Here is a 21,401-nt window from a genome sequence, read left to right on the forward strand (position 1 = left end):
TCTCTTAGAATAGGGGAAATTAAAATAGGGTGATGGAGAGGTAATCAATAACATCTGCTTCAGTTGTTTAGTTTGGTTTTGTTTTTTCCTCTTTTGGCTTTTTAGGATCAGTATGGAACATTAAAGACTATGAGTTTGGGCTTAAGTCTAGCTTTCAGAGAGCTACTGTGGCACTTAGCCAGGTTCCTTAACTCTGTAAGCCTCAGCTTCCCTATAGGAATTTTGTAAGTATTAAAAATGATGTAGGTAAAGGACTTCCCACATACGAACTCAATAAAGGTATAGTTATTAAAATTTTTGTTGATTCTTAAAATTATAAATAATTGGTTTATAAAAGTGCCTTTTTTTCCCTGCTGAGACCCATTCCATCCCTAGATAGTTATTAAAACAAGTGAAGAAAAAAATGTTCTTTAGAGAATCTATATTTTAGGTATACAGATGCTTACTATAAAATTATTTCATCTTTTTGCATGTTTGAATATTTTCATGATGACATGTTGAGAATAATGAATTTACAAGAATCACAGTGTTGCAATAAAAAACACTAAGGGTGACTCAGAAATACCAAGCCAAAATTCCTCTTCCTAAGACAGCAAAGTGTAATCTAAATGACAATTCAGGTCATCGAACCTTACATCAAAAACCAGGGATGTGCTGTATGGTGACTAACATAATAAAAAAAAAATTATAATAAAAAAAATTGCAGGAATGATACTGGCCCCTTATGTCTCAAGCATTTCATTTCTTTATAAGGAAATGTTGGGTCTGAAATTCTAAGTTTTCTGCCTTGAAATTGCTTGGCATTCATTAACCATTTTGTGTGAGCAGCCCATGACACAAAGGGATAATGAAGTATACATGAGATCTCACTACAAGAGCTCTGGAGTTAGCCTTTCAGAAATAAAGAGGTGGGAGAGTAGGAGAATCAGGAAAATGACTTTTATTGACTCTCTATAATGTATGTTCCAGGGGCCCTGTGGTTACAAGGATGACTGTAATATCTTCCCAACCTTGAAAGAGCTCATAACTTATGTCAGAATATACCCCCATCAGTAACTAAATGAATAAATGCCCTAATAAAATTGTGTCTGAGAACATAGTTCAGAAAGAATTACTAAAGGATCCTCATCACAGACTCCTTCAGTTAAGGAAAGTTGTTAAAGCTTGAGATTATTTCCACAATTTTGTTTGTTTAAGAACACAGGAATCTGTTCTATTGCTAACTCACCAAGATTCTTAAGAAACCTTCACGTCCCAAAACTGGGCACCTACCCTCTTTTGTCCGCAAAATTCCCAGTCTCTCTGCATATGATCAGATGGTTGAGTAAGATTACTTGCATACTCTCTCTTCTCCATAATAAGATTACTTGCATATGCTCTCTTGTCCATATATAAGAATGAAAGGCCATCAAGGGCAGGCTAAAGTTCTTACAAAATAAATTGACACTAGTCAGGGCCAAGACCCTGACCCACTCTTTCCTCTCCTGCCACATATCATTGTTCTCATCTCTCACAAGTCATATCTTAAGAGTTAGCTTTGTTCTGACCTGGAATCAGTCCAGTTGACTCTTCCAGTAATGTGTACCACGGCCCACTTTTCATTGGTGTTTCTTTTATCAGGCTGCCTGCTGTTATTTTACCAGGGCTTTTTTGTCCTTTAATTTTAGTGTGGATGTTTGGTTGCAGAATTCATTGTAAAGGAATCAGTCCTACATAAGATAAATCATTAAGGTAACTATTATCTAAGTAGCTCTTAGAAGGGTAGAGTGAAAGGGTGAAGAAACCCCCAGAAAGTTGCTCAGAAGTCTTTCACCAGTTTGTTAAGAGATTATTCCAAGAATTTCCATCTACATTCATTCCTTTTTGTAAGATGCTGGAATGCATGAATGAATAAATGAATGAGCAAAAACAGTAGAGAAGTCATGTGTAAAATATTCGGCAAGTGATGGACAATGTATTAATAGCTTCTAACATTGGTATAATTCTCACAATGCATGGAACTTTTTCACTTACAGAATCTTCAGAGGGGAAAGGGGTGGGGGACTGGGATAGGCCGGTGATGGGTATTAAGGAGGGCACATATTGCATGGTGCACTGGGTGTTATATGCAAATAATGAATCACGGAACACTGCATCAAAAACTGGGGAGGTACTGTATGGTGACTAATAAAACAAAATAAAAATTATTTTAAAAACATTAAAAAAATAAAAATATACAATTAAAAAAAAGAATTTAATCTCACACCATTCTTATGAAGTAGGTGTATTATTTATTTTGTGTTGTTATCATTGAGATGTTGTGGTCTCATCACAGGTAAGTGGAAGAGCCAGAGTTTGACCTGTAGATCCTCAGATTCTTATTCCATAGCCATTTCATCTTGCCCAAATTGTTCTTGAATCTAGGAGACAAGAAGCTATAAACACATTTGGTTTTGGTAAGCGAAAGGCAAGCAGAAACTTCTCTTCATTTCTAGTTGGTAGACTAGAATTTCCAGCTACTGCAGTCAGAGAAATGTTGGTTCTAATGAATAAAAGACACATAAGGTTTCCAGTACAATGCTAGCTAGAATGCCTGAAAATATAAAAGGCAATAGATTTATTTTTAATCTACAAATAAATGCATGATGAGGAGAATGAACTGGGATGGTAATGTGAGGATCATGGCATTTCACTGTATGAGGTTAACATGTTCAAAATGGAATTTCTCATCTTTCTCTTCCTTCAGACCTACTCCACCCATAGTCTTTTTTCATATCAGTCATTGACAACTCCCATTTTTCCAGTTGCTAAAGCCAAAATTTATGAAGTCATACTCACCTCTTTTTCTTTTGTACATCGTATCTAATGTGTCAGGCAATCCTGTCGGTCGTACCTCCAAAATATACCCAGAATTCGACTTCTCACCACCTTCACTATTTTGCCTTTGTCCAAGCCACCGTGTCTCACCTAGATTGCTAAGTAGGTAGCTTCCTGACTCATCTCCTTTTTTGTATTCTATTCTCCCTTCCTTGTATTCTCAAAACTGCAGCCAGGGATCCTTTTAAAACCTAAGCTAAATGATTCTGTTGTCCCCTCAAAAGCTTTCTTCACTAGCTCCTGTTTCTCTCAGAGAAAACTTAAAGCCTTTACAACGACAGCTTTCCAGGCCCTGTATGATCTGGCCCCTCCATTAGTCTTTGACTTCCTCTCCTATTGCACTCTCCATTGTTTACTCTGTTCCAGCCATACTGGCCCCTTGGCTGTTTCTGGAGCATGCCTGGCATGCTTCCTGCCACCAGGCCTCTGTGGAGACCTTTCCCAGCAGCTGCTTGCTCAAATATCTCCTTCTTAATGAGGCCTAGCATGACTACCCTTTAAAAATTGCTATCCTTCCTTAGAAATCCTGGTGTCCCCTGCCTGCTCTTCTCCTCATACCCCCTATGATTTACCTACATACTATATGACTTACTTATTATATTTGTTACTTCTACTTTCATAGAATATAGGCTCCATAAGAACAGGATTTGGGGGTTTGTTTCAATTTCTTTTTTTGTTCACTGATACATCCTCCATGCCTAAAATTTACTGGGCACATAGCAGAAGCTCAGCACCAGTTTGTTAAACGAATAAATGACGGATGTATTTAATGAGTGTCTCTAGCAAATATTTTACAGTTGTTGACCAGTATAATGTCCTATGCGATAAAAACATCAATAGAGGTGATAAAAGTGAGAGAGATCAAAAACAAAACAAAACAGAAGGAGGAGGAGGAGGAGAAGGAGGAGGAGGAGGAGGAGTAATAGTGAGGGAGATCAGTAGAGCTGAACAGTTAGTCCAGTTACAAAACTTCTCGGGTAAAGACTGATGGTCTTTGTTTTTCAAGGAAAAGGAGAAGGTATGATGTAATTGCTATGGCTTCCCAAATATTACTTATGTAGAACTTGACATTATATGGCTTTCCCAGATTTATATGGGAACCAGATATTTTGCATTCATTCATTCAACAAGTATTTTCCAACATGCCTATTATGTACCAGGCACTATATAACTAATTGCAAATTAAAACTTGCAGCAAGTACAAAGAATATGCTTTAGTATATCTGTATTTAATGTAGGAAAATGAACGTTTCACTGGTTTATTAGTTTCACTTGCCAGCTTTACTTGTTTGTATTCCCTCAACTTTTTGAAAATCAGATACTCTCCACATGCAGAGGTAATGGTACTCACCTATCATCAGTAGGACATATACTGGACTCGTTCTTTTGCAATAGTAATGTGAATAGTGGCTCGTACTTGCAAGAATGTTAGCCAGAATTAGGGATGCAGACTATGTCTATGAACAGAATTTTTTTTTATGAATCTAACTTAACTGACCCAATACTATATGAACTAACTTACCTAAATAATCTGTTAGTGGTCTCATAAGTTACAGAGATTGGAAAAAGGTCATTAGCAGGTTACGTCTGTCACTTGGTGGCCAGTGCTGGTTTGATCCTGTTTTTTCAACGTTCTGTACAGCTTAGTTTTTTTGGGTTAAAGCACTATTTCCTTTTTAATGTAGTAAGCACTTTTTCCCCTATAAAATAGCCCATTCTTTGGAACGGAAACAGCATTAGGTCTTTGTAACTTGGGTAGTTTTTAGCACTGGATTGTTTAGTTTATAAAAATATTTGATTTAGACTGAGCTTGTGGCCTGATGATGTTTAGAAGAGTGCCAAAGTGTAACTCATAGAAGATGCCAGTAAAAACCATAGTTGGGAGAGGTGAATAATGGTTGCGTCATTTTCCTGGTAGGTGTAACCAGGCCTGAAAATCCATCACTGCCATTTTTTAAATGTGTTCCTAAGAATAAAGTCAACTGGTATTCTGTGAACTACATTAAGTATCAAAATAAAATATCTGCCAGTGCCTTGAGTCACTGTCCCACTGTCTTTACATTGTTAAGGAAGCTTTGTTTCATCATTGTGTTTTATTGCCAAAAATAGCAGTAATATTTTTCCATGACTTTTAATGAGCATTTTAGTTCCAGTGAAAACCTTGAGCATACCAAATTTTTCATTGTGATTTAACTTTCATATCAAGCAAATTCTTGTTAACAAACAAGTTCTTGTAAAATATTTTAGAACTTCAGTTCTTAAAATATCCTCTCTTAAGTAAAGTCTAAAGACCAATATAGCAGGAAAAAAATAAGCACATTTGGTTAAAATAAAATGAAGTCTTGTAAGTAACATGCAATAATCAAGCCAACACAACAGATTAGATTTCTAGACTAATAAGGTACAAATAAAAGATTTTAAGGTTCAAATAAAGTACATTAGAATATATTCAATGTTCCTTGATTAGTGGAGAGTTTTTCTAGAAATATTGAATGAAGTTTCCTGACCCCTATTGTGAATGAAATATACTGCAATAATTTATAAAAGTGTATTTGTTGCGTATATGCCTTTGGCGTATTAGGAAAAGCAGAGGCACTGAATCAAAAACCCATCTCCTACTGCTTGGAGAGTACGGGTCTAGCAGAGTGGAGAAAGAACAAATAGAATAGAAAGTAAATTATTGACATCTCATAGATTTGGGTCTGATTAAGTGTGGGAGGCAAGTAGCAAAAGGGAGTAGTGTGATCCCCTATTTTTTCTTAAGCCCTTAACCTCTTAAGCCCTGTAACCTCTCTTTCGAGAGTAAGGATACCCCTTATTCAAAGACTATTCCTTATTTCAAAAGGGTGGCACTGTACTAAGGAATGCTGTCTTTCATTGGAGAAGAGTATGTGCACAGGTAGAGTTGGAGAATAGAATATAGGACCCTGCCTGATGGGAAAGTCAGCAACCCATGAACAGACTGCTTCATCCACAGCAGTTCCTGAGAATATTTGACTACGATCTCAACCACACTTTATACTTATTTATAAAAGAATGAAAAGAACAGTGAGAGAGAGAGAGACATGAATGAAGACTAATTCTTTTACGTTCTTTGTTAGTTGGCAAGCATTGTCAAAAACTTTTTTCCCCACCAATCTCGCGGCAAGTATATCTCTTCAAGGTTTGTATCATTCTTATTTCACTTTTTTACTTTATATCTGAGGCCAGGACCACAAAGAATACTCAAAAAGAAGGGACTGGGAGGAAGCTGGATAGAACCTATAGGAAATCCCATTTTAGGCCAGGGTTCTTGGTATGTGACCATATAATTTATCATCTGAACAGGAAAATTTGAGAAATAGTATGGCACACTATGAATAAAGAAAACAACAGGTAGGAAAAGGACTGGCTTGAGCCATCCCAGACAATGTGGTCATAGGTAGGAAACTCCTACAGCCTTAGCCCCAAACTCCTCACTTTCTCTAAGATTTCTATTAAATGTCAAGGGGAGATAGAAAAACAATAGAGAAAATTAGCAAAATCAAAACTCAGGTCTTTAAAAAGATCAGCAAAAGTGACAAACTCTTAGATAGACTTACCAAGAAAAAGAAGACTGAGATTACTAAAATCTGATATAAAACGGGATATTAATACCGATTTTATGGAAATAAAAAGAAGCAGCATCATGTACAAAATTAACACAAGATGGATCAAGACCTAGATGTAAGAGCTAAAACTATGAAACGTAGAAGAAAACATAAGCATAAATTTTTGTTACCCAAGGATTACGCAATGATTTTTTGAATATATAACACAAAAAGCTTATACCTAATTAGTTAATAGGACTTCATCAAAATTAAGAGAGTGTAAAAACAACCCACATAACGGGTGAAAATTTTTCAAATCACCTATCTAGTAAGAGACTTGTATCCAGAATATATAAAGAATCCTTACATATAAATAATAAAAATACAAATAACCCAATTAAAAAATAGACATTTCTCCAAAGAAAATATGTTGATGGCCAATATGTACGTGAAGAAACTATCAATACCATCGACCATCAGGGAAATGCAAGTCAGCGCCACTATGAGATACTGCCTTACACCCACTAGGATGGCTATGATCATAAAGACAGATAATAGCAAGTGTTGGTAAAGATGTGGAGAAATGAGAACCTTCGTACACTTGGTGAAAATGTAAAATGTTGCAGCTGTTTTTGGAAATGGTCTAGCAGTTCCTCAAAAGATTAAACAGAGTTATGTATATATAATCTAACAATTCTACTCCTACATATGTAACCATGAGAAATGAAAACATATGTCCACCCAAAAACTTGTACCTGAATATATATAACATCATTATTCATAATAACAAAAAAGCAGAAGCAACCCAAGTGTCCATCAACTAATGAATGAATAAATAAAATGTAGTGAAATATTATTCTGCCATAAAAAGGAACAGAATCTTGACATTTGCAATGATGTGAATGGAGCTAGAGTATTCTGCTAAGCGAAGTTGGTCAGAGAAAGACAAATACCCTACGATTTCACTCATATATGGAATTTAAGAAAAAATCAAACATGGAGAGGGGGAAGAGAGGAAAACCAAGAAACAGACTCGTAACTCGAGATAATAAACTGATGGTTACCAGAGGGGAGGTGAGCAGGGGGGTGAGTTAAATAGGTGATGGGGATTAAGGAGGGCATTGAGATGAGCACCAGGTATTGTATGGAAGTATTGAATTACTAAACTGTATACCCGAATCTAATATTACACTGTATGTTAACTGGAATTTACATAAAAGCTTGGAAGAAAAAAAACCTTGATTTTTACACTTTAAATAGGTTATATAGCATGTGAATTATTAAAGCATATATTTTAAAAGGTATCAAGCATCTTTTGTGGTTCCATACAAATTTTAGGATTGTTTGTTCTAGTTATGTGAAAATGCTTTTGATTTTGATAGGGATTGCATTAAATGTGTAGTTTGCTTTGGGTAATATGGACATTTTAACAATATTTATTCTTCTGATCCATGAGCATGGAATGTCTTTCCACTTCTTTGTGGCCTCTTCGATTTCTTTCATCAGTGTTTTATAATTTTCAGAGTACAGGTCTTTCACCTCTTTGGTTAAGTATATTCCTAGGTATCATCTTGTATTTGGTACAGTGGGATTGATTCCTTCATTTCTTTTTCTGCTGCTTCATTATTGGTGTGTAGAAATGCTACAGATTTCTGTGCATTGATTTTGTATCCTGCGACTGTACTGAATTAGTTTATAAGTTCTAGTTTTTTGGTTGAATCTTTCAGGTTTTCTATATATATTATGTCATCTGCAAATAATAAAAGTTTTACTTCTTCTAGTTTGGATACCTTTTATTTCTTGTTGTTGTCTAACTGTGGCTAGGACTTCCAGTGCTATATTAAATAACAGTGGTGAAAGTGGACATCCCTGTCTTATTTCTGACCTTATAGAATAAAGCTCTCAATTTTTCCCCATTTAGGATATTTGCTGTGGGTTGTTCATACATGGTCTTTATTATGTTGAGCTATGTTCCCTCCAAACCTACTTTGTTGAGGGTTTTTATAATGAGTGGATGTTGTGCTTTGTCAAATGCTTTTTCTGCATCTATTGAGGGGATCATAGGATTCTTATCCTTTCTTTTAATAATGTGTATCACATCAGTTGGTTTGCAAATATTGAACCACTCTTGCAGCCCAGAAATAAAATTCCACTGATTGTGAATTTGTATGGAACCACAAAAGACCCCAAATAGCCAAAGGAACCTTGAAAAAGAAAAGCAAAGCTGGAGGCATCACAATTCCAGATTTCAAGTTATATTACAAAGCTGTGGTGATCAGAGCAGTATGGTACTGACACAAAAATAGACACATAGATCAATGGAACAGAATAGAAAACCCAGAAATGAACCCACAGCTATATGGTCAATTAATCTTTGATAAAGCAGGAAAGAATATACAATGTGAAAAAGGCAGTCTCCAACAAATAGTGTTGGGAAAACTGGACAGCAACATGCAGAAAAATGAAACTGGACCACTTTCTTACACCATAAGCAAAAATAAATTCCAAATGGATGAAAGCCCTAAATGTGAGCTAGGAAACCATAAAAATCCTAGAAGAGAACACAAGCAGTAACTTCTTTGACATCAGCCATTATCAGCTTCTTTCTAGATAGGTCTCCTGAGGCAAGGGAAGCAAAAAGCAAAAATAAACTATTGGGACTTCATCAAAATAAAAAGTTTCTGCACAGCAAAGGAAACAACCAACAAAACTGAAAGGTAACCTACAGGATGGGAGAAGATATTTGCAAATGACATATCTGTTAAAAGGCTAGTATCCAAAATATATAAAGAACTTATACAACTCAACACCAAAAAAAAATGAATAATCCAACCAAAAAAATGAGCAGAGGACATGAATAGACATTTTCCCAAAGAAGACATCCAGATGGCTAACAGACACATGAAAAGATGCTCAACATCACTGATCATGAGGGTAATGCAAATCAAAACTGCAATGAGATATCACCACCTGTGAGAATGGTTAAAATGAACAATACAAGAAACAACAGGTGTTGGTGAGGATATAGGGAAAGGGGAACCTTCTTGCACTGTTGGTGAAAATGCAAACTGGTGGAAATAGTATGGAGGTTCCTCCAAAAGTTAAAAATAGAACTACCCTGTGATCCAACAATTACACTACTAGGTATTTACCCAAAAAATACAAAAATACTAATGCGTAGGGATACATGCACACCAATGCTTATAGCAGTATTATCTATAATAGCCAAATTATGAAAATAGCCCCAAATGTCCATTGACTGATGAATGGATAAAGAAGGTGTGGCATATATATACAATGGAATATTAGCCATAAAAAGGAATGAAATCTTGCCGTTTGCAATGACATGGAGAGCTAGAGAGTTTTATCCTAAGCGAAATAAATCAGTCAGAGAAAGACAAATACCATATGATTTCACTCATATGTGCAATTTAAGAAACAAAACAAATGAGCGGAGGGGGAAAAAAAGGGGGGGGGCAAACCAAGAAACAGACTCTTAACTATAGAGAACAAACTGATGGTTACCAGAATGGGGAGGGGGTGAGGAGATGGGTAGAAGAGGTGATGGAGATTAAGGAGTGTGATGCGTACTGGGTTGTATGGAAGGGTTGAATTACTATATTGTACACCTAAAACTAATATTACACTGTATGTTAACTAACTGGAATTTAAATTAAAACTTTTTAAAAATTATATCAAAGGGCGGTTGACCAGTAGCAGATTTGAGTTTTGTGGCCTTCAAATCCACACACATATCACATTCATTATAAAACCATCCTGGGGCAACTTTGCTTTTATCTGTTTTCCATACTGTGCATATTGACTACCTGTCTCTTACCCACTACCCCATCACCCCATAATATTTTCTTTGAAGAAAGAGTACTGTGGCTAAAAAGTAGTTTGAAAATCTCTGGAAACAATGAACTCCAGAACCTCTTCCAGCTCTAAGAAGCATGATTCAGATGCATTGAACTGAGAATTTGAATTTGGCCTAGATTACCCTATTTTAACTCCATGTCGACAAAAGGAAAGCTGTGAACAAAGACAGTTTTTTTCCCCACATAGCCCCACACAGGTGTGACTTAGTGGAAACAGTGGAACTCAGCCAGGTCTTCAGTTCCCCAGTGCAGTGCTCTATCTCCAAGCTCTGCTTCCTGTTCTTGAATACAGTGATTTGCTAAAATAGACACACCTGGTCCCAGCACCTTGCAAATGGATTTTTCCTTTCAGCATTTCAAAATACATTCATGTATTGATGAAGTCTTTTTCTGGGGAGCCATCTGTCTGAAATCTGCAACAATAAAAGCCTTGCTAGTCCCTTAGGTACTCATAATGGTATCTGTTGCTTCATTCCTCTACTCTTTACTCCTACTTCTTTTTCCTTATTTTTTCCATTCATTCATTCATTCATTTACAAAGCATGTATTTGTAGAGTATCTACTATGTGCCCAACATTAGAGATGTGATAGTGAACGAAATTAACTAGTCCCTGCAATTAGGGATCTTGCCATCTAGTAGGGAGACATAGTAACAAAACAACAACAACGTTTAAAATTTCAAATTGTGGTAAGGGCTATAAAGAAATAAGGTTCTGAAATAGAGACTGTGTAGATGATGATTTTAAAAATGAGCCCTTGAATCATATTTCCAATGTTCAAATCCCACCTACACCTTGTAACGCACATTTGTGTGATTTTGAGCAAGTTACTTATCTGGGCCTCAGTTTCTTTATCTTAAAATGGAGATAATAATAGTACCCAATTTACAGAGTTCTGAGGATTAAATGAGTTGATATAGAATAGTAGGGGTGCCTGGGTGGCGCAGTCCTTAAGCGTCTGCCTTCGGCTCAGGGCGTGATCCCGGTGTTCCGGGATCGAGTCCCACATCGGGCTCCTCCGCTGGGAGCCTTCTTCTTCCTCTCCCACTCCCCCTGCTGTGTTCCCTCTCTCACTGGCTGTCTTTCTGTCACATAAAAAAAAAAAAAAAAGAATAGTGCTTAACATATGGTAAGTGCACAAAGAAAAGTACCAAGCACATTCTAAGCATGCAATAAGTGCATGGTATTGCTTTAGAGAATATCAGGGAATCAAGTAGTTAGGTTATCAGTATTGCCATCTTAATCACCATCATCACTGTCATCCAATATACTTATCTCACCTCGTATACAAGCTTTGTGCATAAGATCTGCAAAAAGGGACGTAGCATGTTTCTGGACCCAAGAGGGCTATAATCTAGTTAAGAGATAGAGCGAAGGGCTTCAAAGAAAATAGCAATAGAAGGTAGCATATGCTTAAGTACCAGATAAATGATAAAGATAGTATGTCCTACAGGACTGTAGGAGAGAGAAGAGTTATTGTGGGCTTATAAAGGGAAGGCTTCATAGAAGAAATGCCCACTACACCATATATTATTTAATTTCACATCCCCATGTTGGTCATCTGGCTGATACTTTCTAACTGGTGGTGCTACCTACAGTCTCTCAACCCCCGCAATCCCTACTCCCACTGCACATTTTGGTCACAGCACCGTTTGTCATTTATTTGCTCAGAAAGTTCTTTTAATGTTCCATTGTATATAGCAATGTTTCTCAAATATTAGTGTCCATAAAAATTACTGGGAGTTTGTTGTAAGTGTAGGTCACCAGGTGTCACCTTCAGGTAAGATACTTTTGACATAGGGCCTGAGAATCTCTATTTTAACAGGTGCCCTAGATTATTTTGATTCTGGTGGTCAAAAGGCTCTGCTTTAAAGAAGACTGGCAGAAAAACTAAGAATTCCATTTTCTTAACTTGCCACCTAGAATCTTGCTTTCTCCTGCCTTTGCAGCCTCGTCCTCCACTATTCCTGTTAGCGCCTCTTCTCTTTGAGCCGGTCAGGGCATTTCCTTTGCCGTACATTTGCACATGTTCTCTCCTGTCTTTTGTTTCTTCATTTATGTGGTTCCTTCAGCATCAGTGTCTTTACTGCCATTTCAACAAGTCCAAATCCTGGTCTCTTTCAGTCTTGGAACAGATGTGTTCTAAAACCATCTTTAGTAAAGTATCTCTAACGTAGAAGGTAGCCTTCCAGTTTAACTGATCCTTATGTCTACTTTTTCACCCAGGAACCTAAATAAATGCTTTGCAAATGATTCATTTCAGTTCTTTCCTCATTCATTCACTAAATACTTCTGTGTACCAATCACTGTTCTGTATGCAGGTGATAAAGTAGAAAAATAAACATGCAAAAAGTCCTCTGTTTTCATGGACCTTACTATCTAGTGAGATTTACTTACTGTTTGTAAGTAAATTATTTTAAATGTTTTGAGAAGAGTAATCCAGCCGGGCTATATGGGATAGGTTAGGAAAGGGAAAGACCAGTGAAAGAAACTAATTAAGGAACTTTTGTAATTAGCCAGTGTAGAATGGGAAGGGCCAGTGAGAATAAAAAATACAAAGGAAACAACAAGAGTAACTAATGAAGTGAAGGAATGACCAGCAGTACTTGGTAGGGACCAGGAAGGTGTATTCAATATTTGAGCCTTTTGGGAAGGAACAAATAAGAAGTTAAGTTGTAAAGGTGATATTTTTGGGAAAAGATATTTTAGAACGTTATGATAATCTTTTATCTTTTTAGTTTTTTATTCATTTTTAATTTTTGACCAATGTAAGTTATTTATTCAAGCCATCTCCTGCCATGAGCAAAGGAATGGAAGTTCAGTATACTGGTCAACATTTGATATAAGGTGAACTTAAGGTCCCATATACTTTTCTGGTCCATGTACAGAGTCCTGGTCCAAACCAGTGCTGTGGTTCACACTGAGTAGTGGTCCAGGTTCTCTTTATTCATCTTCATGAGCAGTCGGACATGGATTTACATGAGAGTTATGGTATAGAGTATGATTACCATCTCTCCAGGGAAAGGGCTTGGAACTGATGTGGAGATCGGGGTGGGAGATGAACTCAGGGCTCTCATGCTTTCTGTGATGCCAATTTAGAAAGACGTGCAGCATGCTCAGTCCTACACTGGAGAGTGCTAAGAAGTAGGTAAGGGCCTTCCACATGCGAGCTGGGCCCCCCTTGCCATGGGCATCACTCTTGAGTTGGACCACCCCAGCTGTGCCCTGGACCACCCTAGCAGCCCAGAAACCCAGTACCCACCTGCCACTGCCATTTTAGACTTGGACCTATGGTGATCTTTTAGATGCATGGTATTCATAATGGGACATCTAAGTAGAAATGCTGAAAGACAATTAGAAATAGTAAGGTCTTCTAAGAGTTCAGCCCTCTCTTCCTTTCTCTATCTCAACTGGCTAATAATTCTGTTAGTCTCAGCTATTCAAGGGCCAAAATCCTCTGAAGAAATATTCTACATCTCATTTTGATTTTCCGGGGATGTGGCATGACTCTATGTCTTGGCCCACCATTCTGTCCTCAAGTATTTGTGCAGAATGAGATCTAGGCCCAATTCTAGAAAACCATCTCTAATTATAGCTCTCCCTTGAATGGTTCTTAGCTGATTGGGGGTTTGGTTTGATAGAAAAACTAGGAAGACATCGTAAAGTCCCCCAAAGGGACTTTGGGTATGGTGGTGAGTGTCGTCATCTCCCTATGTGAAGATCACTGTGGTCATTTATGATTCTTCAGAAAATAGGCAAAGTTTGAAAGTCGAATTATTAAAGCATTGGCATAACACATAGACAGATTGGGAAGCTGCTTGCATAACCTGGAGAACCTTGTTTCTTCATACTTATAATTGCTCAGGCAAAAAATTCAAATCATTTTTGTCTCCTGTCTTTCTCTCATAATATTCCAGCAGTCCATCAGCAAATACAGGTGTGTGTGTGTTACATAAAATTTTATGATCTGATTTCCCCACTGGGATGTAACCTCCATGAAGGCAGGGACTTTGTTTCTGTTGTGTCCCTAGCAGTGCCTGGCAAATAGTGTATGCTTAATAAGAATTTGTTGAATGAATGAATAATGTGAAATATTTTTTACACATTTTGCTTAATTTACATTGGCTCTATCTTCAAGAAGCTCAGGAAGTATTTAATCCCATAGAATTATTATAGCTAAAGTCCAAACATTAACCATACTTGACTGAATAACATTACCTTAGAACTATCATTAAAAAAAAAAATATATGGGGCACCTGGGTGGTTCAGTCGTTAAGCGTCTGCCTTCGGCTCAGGGTGTGATTCTGGCATTCTGGGATCGAGCCCCACATCAGGCTTCTACGCTGGGAGCCTGCTTCTTCCTCTCCCATTCCCCCTGCTTGTGTTCCCTCTCTCACTGGCTGTCTCTCTCTGTCAAATAAATAAATAAAATCTTTAAAAAAAAATCTTTGTTCTTAGAGTAGTTTTGAGAGATGTAAATTTTAAATACTAAGAACACTTCTCTTTAATGATGCTAATTTGATAAACTGTTGTGAATATCATCTTCTGAAATTCAGTATTAACAAGAGACATTCTGATAAGATCATCTAGTAATCATATAACAGCTATGATTAAAATTTATTTAAAATTTATTAAAAAGCTTTTTGAGAAAGTTTTCTCAGGAGTTTCCAGACTTATCTACTCCTTTAATGTTTGTAGAGATGATGCCTGATATTTAGGAGGAGTTCATCTACATTTTCTTTTTAACTTCTGAACTTTTATTCAAGCAATTCAACATGATCAAGAATATTCTTAAGATAAGATGTTGGATTACCTTCATTAATATACAAAAAGTTGTTTTCTCAGAACAGCAAGAATTATTTAGGACATATCAGTATATGAAAATTAACTGATGGTGTAGGGCTAGCTGACCTCAACTATTATTAGGAATATTTACCTGATTTAGAGAATAGTTCAGATTTGTAAGGATTAAAGGGAGAGGCTATGATGAAAGCAGTTTGTGCGGAAGGGCATTTTGGCCTAGTGATGATTTTTATGGAGTAGCAGCACAGAACAAAGTTCTTCTAATGGAAAAGAAGAATTGGCTGCAGGGCATAAGCACATGTTTTTCTCTAACATCTTGACCATTTTGCATTTCAAGTCCATTGCATGCATCATTAAGGTATTGACAACATATGAGAACACAGAGAATCAATACGTAGCTTTAGTTCAGTTTTGATTTGATCTGCTATCATGACGTGAACGGGTAGCCAATAAAAGTTTGTCTCTACATAGTAGAGAATACCAAGATTCAGATTTGCTTTGAGGAGAATCTACAGTTAACCAAACCAGGCTTATTTAGATTTAGTAAATAAAATATATAATAAAATCAGCTCAGTATTTTTGTTAAATAACTATGTTCTGTTTGGCAGTGAAAACCAGCTACTGGATAAAGTTAATTATGGATATACTTAAACCATTTTCATTATTTTTAACTTGTACTGAAAACGAGGGAAAAATTCATTTTAAGAGCATACTCTTGTTTCATTTCCATAAACCCTACATAGTTTCCGTAAAGGAGTATATGTGATTTGAAGGATAAAATAATCAAATAAGAATTTGTATGTATTTTTTATCAATAGAAAGTTCTCCAAGTTCTATAGTTTTCTTATCAGAAAATCAGGTTCATAGTTGCAAGGCAAAGGCCCGCTAGAATGGTTAATAAGCATATTCTACTTCTGCCCTGCTGCAGAAACTAAATGCAAACTTTTCTGTGACTCTTAACAGAGAATGCATAGGCTCGGTAAACTTTCATCTGCTTCAGGGTCAGGGCTGATTCAATCTTAAGGCAAGTTTATGAGAGTGGCTGATGTGATACAGTTGTTTCTAGTAAAATCAGACTAGCTCTAAGGAGCCAATCTAAGTCAGTCTCTGAGTAAAAGTCTATGAGAAACAGACTCTGACTCAGACACAATTGTAAACCCTGATATAATAAGGACTTGCAGCTGATTTAATCCTATTGAAAATCTTTAAGCAGCCCTGAGACAAAATGGTTTCCACATTGACATCGGTGGAATGAACCTTGGATTTCATGAGTATGAAGAGTAGTTACCTTGTACACACAGTAGCCACTTTTTAAGAATTAACATTGTGGCCATTTCAAAGCAGGTTGTTGTTTCCGATGTAAAGGCATCCGTTTTGATTAAGATCCAAGTTCCCGGACTGTGTCAAGTTTTATTTTTTAAAAACTGAATTCATTACAAAAAGCAAACAAGTCAAACTTAAATGCAGAAGTTAGTATAAATCAGTTAGATCTGGTCTCCTTGAACAAGAATGACCAACCTATTCCAACTTTATATGTGATAGACGTAGAGAAAGAGAGGGAGAGAGAATGTAAACTTTCAGTTAAGACCTTCTATGCAAAGTTTCACCTGGAACTAATTTTTTTCCATGAATTTAGAAGCTCCTGAAAATGAGCTTATGCTATGAAATCATATATGTATAAAAGGACAGACAGACACGAAAGTTTAAAGGTCAACACTGCAGATAAAATCTCCATAAGATTTGAACTTGTGTGGGTAGGTTGGTGTGTATACTTTTTTTTATTTGTTTGGCTTATCATATTGAAACACACTGATAATGATCAAGGTATTAGAGTCCGTTTAGCACTAGAACTGGTCCCTTTTTGTAATTTACAACTTTAATTAGAACAATAGACCAAACATGGGCTACAGTAAAACACAACCTTGCTTGAACTATCTCCATGCTGCTTTTATTGCATTTAGCGCTGGTCTTGAAATGTGAATATTTGAACTGATACTTAGCAAGCAGTAGTGGCCTCATATTGTTACTTCAAAGAGCCGGAAAAGTAACTTCATGAAAGGGAAAAGTTGAAACTATAGTACTCTTTACCATTCTATTTGTTAAGCAGTGATGGGTATCATTAGTTCTGCTCTTTTGCATAATTACTGCAGTATTGTGAAAACTTTTTTTGCCATCCAACTGGGAACAATTATATTATGTGGGATCTGGTAGAACATTTGGCTTAGAGAAATAAAATATAAAAAGCCCTGATTTTCTAAACACTCTGTATTTGTACTACCCAAGTGCACACGTGCTTGTTCAAGTTTGGTTTTTAAGTAAAAAATAACATGGATTGGTGACACTTAAGGAAATGCTTCATATAGAAGGCAATTTACTCTTCTATTTTTTTAACTAATTTAATGTGCTTAGATAATTTTTACCTAGTACGTTACTGAGCTGCGATGGTAATTCATGTATAAAATAACACGTTTATCAAGGGCAATGCTGACATCCCCAAAATTTGAGACTTAAAGATATACTTTGTTGTTTGCTTGATTAAATTAATTCATCAAGTTGAATTGTCTTGCTGATTGTTACAATTTCCTATTTATGTAAAGCTTCCAGAGTACGCTCTGTGTTAAAGGGATATACAAGGAACCTCTCCCAGCAGCACCACCCCAACCCATCCCCAAACCCAAACTTCTAAAAGATACAGCCAGAAGAGGATGTTTGCGAATATTTAGACAATAGGCACATAATTTTTCAAGTTGGTAAAAACTCTCCTTTGTAATTCCAGTATGTGAAGCCATTAAAATTCTGTAAACGATTTTTTTAACTGATTTTTTTTATTGTGTTTGATTTTATAAGATCTTCTTTGAAAACATTACTACATTTTATCAAGGACAGTAAAATTAGAATAAATGTCACAGCGATATACAGATGTGTTTGTCACTTTGATTTTGTGGTTTCACACTTGATTTTTTCATAATTTATAAGATGTGAGAAATGATCTCGTGATTGGCAAAAGATACTCTGATGAAGGTTGAAGTATGGCTTTGCATGGTAGAAATACTACTTCAGTGTTGCTGTTATGGAACCATAATTATGCTAGGAAGGTGGGAAAATATATAGATATATCGATGTTCCTGTATAGTTAAGGTTTCCTTAAAATGATAAATTAAAAGAAGTAATGCAAATTAAAACATTAGAATAGATGCTGAATTGCCTTTTTTTGTCATCCGTCAAAGCAAAAATTGTATTTGTTTTACACCTTGGTCATTCTCAAGAGGTTGGTTTCGACACATTTTTCTTTGAAAAATTTATCCATTTATTTGCAGCATTTTTATTAATGAGGCTGACTTTTTTAATGTGCTCCTAAAAATGTCGATGCGGCCAAACCAGAAGTTTCAGTCAGTCATTCTTATCTTCCTCTGCTCTGCAGTGTCACTGAAGAACATCTAATTAATGTCATTTGAAATGATTTTAATGCATTCTCTGGTATTGTCACATACTTAAGTATGGTTTTAGCCACTGCTCCTGAGAGACTGTGGCTCTTGCCAGACTCCAGGGTGAGCTAGTAAACTTACCTATCTCCATACATGAAAAGGAGGAATTAGCTACAGCTCCCCAGCTACTGGTACAGCTTTCAGCACCTTCCCCATGGTGGCGCGTATCTGCACCACGGAGAGCTGTGAAAGGATGGGAAAATGCGCTGAAATGATCGAAGAAGTAAACTATCACCTTGACATGTTTTCCTAGCTATTGAAAAATCTTCTCATACTGAAACCCATTGATAGTGAAACTGTAGAATTCCTCTGATTTAAGTACCATCTGGTTGTGCTCAAGGCTTTAAAGCTGTTATCTCCGCATACAATTTCAGAGTCCTATACTTTTTTCTTCACCAAACTATCCATTTTTAAGCCACAAATATTTTTCCAGCTCTTTCAGATTTTATCTAAAAGTATATTTTAACAGTATTTAAATAGTTCTTAAACAATAACAATTTATCTTGATAGATGGCATGCTGTGTTTTTTCATTTTATTTTAATTAGCCATTGTGGAACCAAATTCCCTTTTGTTTTAGTCTTTTAAATATTGTTTAATTATAGTTATCATGCCAGATATCTTAAAGGTTATTTTACCAATACAGTTTCATTTAACATAACCCATATGGAATCAATAGCCCAGTTTCCTAAAGTGAATGCTTGGAAAATCTTACATTCATATGTTAAGAGTACACATCCTTTCCTCATTAGTTGGAAAGTACAGGGATTTTGGCACGGGTTCTGTGTGGAAGCATTGTGCAGCTTTTATATGGATTTTGTTTTTAGCCTTTGATGACACTGTTTAGAATAGGAAGTATCTAATAAGTAAAGCATTTTGTCTCAAGTGCTGCCAGTGTGTTTAATATATGCCTGGAGGTCTGAAACATTATCTTCTTCACTGCAGTAATATGCATTTAATTCTCTGAAAGCAGAAGGTCGAACTTTTAAAAGGGACGCAAAGTACATTTTCAAACAGAATAATTCGAAACATATGGAAGAGGGGACCAGAGTAATGTACAGTTGGTTTTTATGGTTTAATCATGATCATGTTAATGCACACCAGTAGCTAATTAAAGAAAACTTTTATTGTTCATTTTAAATGAGTTAGGTAAAGAGTGGGAGAGCTGATGTAACAGCACTGCCCAGAGATCCATGTTTCTGCTGCATTCACTAACAGCAAGCAGATATTGCTCTTTTTTGACAACTTAAATTATTAGTCCCCTCAGACGATAATAAAGCAAAAGTTATTTTCAGAGTTACTACGTTGTGAACTTTTCTCTTTCCACAAAGGAATAGTAAATTGATGCCCAAGTTTAGGGCTTAGCACACATAATTAATTATAAAACTTTTCTCAAGAGCAGGCCAGATACTCTTTAGTATAACAGATAAATCTGCAGTGAACTGGTGACAAACCAATGCATTTTTAAATATGTCTCAAAAATCATCAGCTTATTTATTTCAGTGCTACAAATAGTGCAGAAACTTAGAAAAATGGAGGAAATCTTGGCTTTTAACCCAGTTTTAAGAATTTAGTTTCCTAGTACTGAGAAAGTTGTACTTTTTTTCCCCCAGTGAGCATTGAGTCTTTCATCTCTGGGTCATTGGTTCAAATTCCATTCTGCTCGGTAGTGACTAGAATTAGTTACCATCTGACTTCTGTTCAGTAACCTGCGTGACCCAAGCTGATAGCTGCCATCCTGCCCTTGCTGGTTATTTATATCTCAAGATCAGGCTACTTGACATTGACTAGAGCTGAATGTGGCAATCTCAACACATAATAGGGCTGGACACTACATATCTGCCTATAGGCAGTTTGTTTTGTCATGTTAACACCATTAGGGAACCCTTAATTTACTTTAAGGAAGGAGAGACCAGATTTTAAATACAAATCTCTAAATCAGAAAAAGAAAATGTAATGCTGTATGCATAGAAAGTAGTCTTGTGGAGTGAACTGTGGTCGCCTTTCCTGATAGAATAAAAATGGTTGAGTTCTGGATACGAGTTTGCCACAGAACTCAACCTAAAGGAATTCTTTATTATTTCTTTATTATGTTGTATACAGATACTTTCTTTGTAATGTGTCAAAACGTGGGCAGTAAATCCTTGACTAGTTTTTTTCATGTATTATTTGAGAATTCTTAGTAATGGATTTGGAGGTATATTTGAAATTTTTATAATAGCTTTAAAGTTAAATTATTTTGATAATTGCCTTATTTTTTATTTTACTGAATTTTTAAGTTAAATGTGTTCACTTATTTATTCAGTCAGCACATAATGATTAAGCTCTGCTATGTTACGGGGAGTATGGTGTGTGCTAGGAATACTAATGGCGTTCCCTCTTACCCATAGTCTGATATCTGACTGACCTTGGACCTATTGATTAATCTAAGCCTCAGTTTCCTCACCTGTGAAATGGAGATAACACTACCCCCTTCAAAGGGTTGTAACACTTGGTATAGAAAATGTGGGTTTGTGCTAACAATGTTTGGCAAATAACAAATATACTCAGTGGTATTTTTTTTTTTTATCTTCAATTGCTTACAATGAATTGCTCTGAGACAGAACACAGTGTGAAAAGTGCTGTTATAGTAAATACTAGTTTGTTATGAAAGTGTAAAAGCTGGAAAGACTAGCACCATCTGGAAGTGTTGAGGAAGTCTTCACAAAGAAGGTGACTTCTTTTTTTTTTAACTTGCTCTTTATTGTACACCACTGTGTGTACTCAACACATTACTCATTTAATTCTGAAGCAGCTTTGTGGGCTGGGTATTA

At 36.2% G+C, this 21,401-nt stretch overlaps 1 protein-coding gene and 1 pseudogene across 1 annotated transcript in view; one reads left to right on the forward strand and one right to left on the reverse strand.

The window, feature by feature from the left end:
• The window catches only part of VPS13B (vacuolar protein sorting 13 homolog B), a 759,954-nt gene that overhangs the window by 530,566 nt on the left and 207,987 nt on the right, over nucleotides 1-21,401 (forward strand). The gene's annotated exons all lie outside the window — the stretch shown is intronic.
• LOC121101734 lies at nucleotides 12,779-14,560 on the reverse strand (annotated as a pseudogene).

Source organism: Ursus maritimus, unplaced genomic scaffold (genome assembly GCF_017311325.1).
Source record: "Ursus maritimus isolate PB19 unplaced genomic scaffold, ASM1731132v1 scaffold_9, whole genome shotgun sequence".
NCBI classification, from domain to species: Eukaryota; Metazoa; Chordata; class Mammalia; order Carnivora; family Ursidae; genus Ursus; species Ursus maritimus.